Source organism: Fulmarus glacialis, unplaced genomic scaffold, assembly GCF_000690835.1.
Source record: "Fulmarus glacialis isolate BGI_N327 unplaced genomic scaffold, ASM69083v1 scaffold22077, whole genome shotgun sequence".
In the NCBI taxonomy this organism is placed as follows: domain Eukaryota; kingdom Metazoa; phylum Chordata; class Aves; order Procellariiformes; family Procellariidae; genus Fulmarus; species Fulmarus glacialis.
Window position 1 is genome coordinate 11,365 of NW_009224127.1, and position 2,314 is coordinate 13,678.

The 2,314-nt window shown below is 50.4% G+C and overlaps 2 pseudogenes; both read left to right on the top strand.

The window, feature by feature from the left end:
- Window positions 1-1,042: 1,042 nt before the first annotated feature.
- LOC104079882 lies at window positions 1,043-1,935 on the top strand (annotated as a pseudogene).
- A 268-nt stretch (window positions 1,936-2,203) lies between these two features.
- The window catches only part of LOC104079883, a 4,657-nt pseudogene continuing 4,546 nt past the window's right edge, over window positions 2,204-2,314 (top strand).

Consider the following 2,314-nt stretch of genomic DNA (forward strand, 5'->3'; position numbering starts at 1 on the left):
GTTTGCCTGTAAATTTTCCATATTCTCTAAAATGGTAGTCCCCAGTGCCAGGGAGTTCAGAGGGTTTCATTATTTATTTTGCACTGGCTCAATAGCAGCTGGCAATCCAGCAGCAGCTCAGAACCCTGGTTCATTCTCCATGGATATAACGCATGAGGTGGCAGCTCCTGACACACAGCTGGTTACCTCTCATGGCACTGTAAATCCCCCTCTAGACCCTGGACATTTTGATAATGCTCTGCTGCTGGTGGCTTTTAATTTTGTCTCTTTGCACATCTGAGAAGAGAATTTCTCCAGATATCTGGGTGATTGGACACTGCTGTCTGGGGCTGTTATGAAGCAGAGCTTTTGGGATTAAAAGGGCTCCCCTGCCTTTCACTCGCCGTGCTTTGGTGCAGTGAGGTCACACACAGTGACAGACCTTCTGTAGGGGTTGATACGGGCAGGCAAAGTCCCAAGAGGGACAGGACTGAACCAAGCTCCTTGTGCCCTGATTTCGTAGGGAGCTTTCAAACAGCTCTGAGTCACTAAAGCTGGGTGTCCCAGAGCAGGATGAGCACATGCCTTCTTTGTGGCAATCATGGGAGAGTAGCGAATTTTCATTAATATATTTCCAAACCTGGAGATTTCTCAGTTGCAGCATAAATGGTGGTCACATCCAAGTATGTCAACCAGAGAAGCATTTATGCGATCCCTGATTCAAGAGTGAATCTCCTGTATATTTTGCTCTAGTTCCCAGCAGTTGCAGGCAGTTGCAGGCAGAAGACTCTCCTTATTTCAAAGACTCAAACAGCAGAAATGACAGTACCTAGCCGAAATGAAGGGACGTGAATAATGGAGGGGAACCCTGATGGAGCAAATTGCCCAATATCTAACACTTCCAGATAAAATGTGGTTCAGAAGTTTAAGTGTCTGAGCTATGCTAACCATGAGTTCACTCCCCTTTGTATCCCGGGTATAGTTCAGCTGCTTTTAGAGCATTTATTTCTACCATTACACAGCTCCAGCAAGTGAGAAACAACATGAAGTGTTGCATCGAGCCATGTCAGCACTCAACCTGTTGGGATCCCACCCCACATCCTTCATCTTGTTGGGGATACCTGGGATGGAGAAGTCTCACCTCTGGATCTCCATCCCAGTCTGCATGATGTACTCTGCTGCCCTTGTCGGGAACTCGGTCCTGCTGGTCACCATCGTGCAGGAGCACAGCCTCCATGAGCCCATGTACATCTTCCTGTGCATGCTCGCAGCGTGCGACCTGCTGTTGTCTGCTGCCACCATGCCCAAAACCCTCAGCGTCCTCTGGTCTCTGTCCACCCAAATCTCTTTCAGTGGCTGCCTGGCACAGATGTTCTCCATCTATTTTGTTTTTGTGACTGAGTTGGCCATTTTACTGGTGATGGCCTTTGATGTGTACATCGCCATTTGCGACCCCCTGCGATACATGGCCATCCTGACACGCTCTGTTGTGGGGAAAGTTGGTGTGGTGGCTTTAATCAGGAGTTTCTGCATCCTGTTCCCCACCATCTTTCTCCTCAAGTGGCTGCCTTACTGCGGACACAACGTCATGCCCCACACATGCTGCAAGCACATTGGCACGGCCTGCCTGCCCTGCTCCGACATCTCCATCAACATCTGGTACGGGGTAGCTGCTGGCTTCCTTTCAGCTGGCTTGGACACCATGTCCATTGCTGTCTCCTATGCACTGATCTTCAAGTGCCTCTGGGGGTTGCTGTCCCCGTACGCCTCCCCCAAGGCTCTGCTCACCTGCGGCTCCTACCTCTGCGTCATCGCCATGTTTTACACGCCAGCTGCCTTCTCCTTCTAGTGCACCAGTTAAGCCAGCACATTCCTTGGCATGTCCTCATCTCCTTGGCCAACCTCTATGTTGTGGTGCCACGCATGCTCAACCCCATCATCTACGGGTGTATCTAGCAAATACAAGAATCACCCTTTTTCCCTCTCTACCTCTTGGTTTGATAGCCAACCTCTACATTGTGGTGCCACGCATGCTCAACCCCATCGTCTACGGATGTATCTAGCAAATACAAGAATCATCCTTTTTCCCTCTCTACCTCTTGGTTTGAATTTCTAGGCCCTTCTCCATCCCCTTCTGCACCCAGAATGGGCCAGGTCTAGATTTGGGTGTCAGCTCTAGCTGACTTAGAGAAGTCCCTAAGATGGTCTCTGGAAGCTAGGAGGTATGTCCACCTGGGTATGTCTGCTGCTGGCCTGCTGGATTTGTACCTTGGGTGTGGACAAAGCCACCCGCCAGCCTGGTGGGACCTGGTGGCCAGACCAGGGGGATAATGCG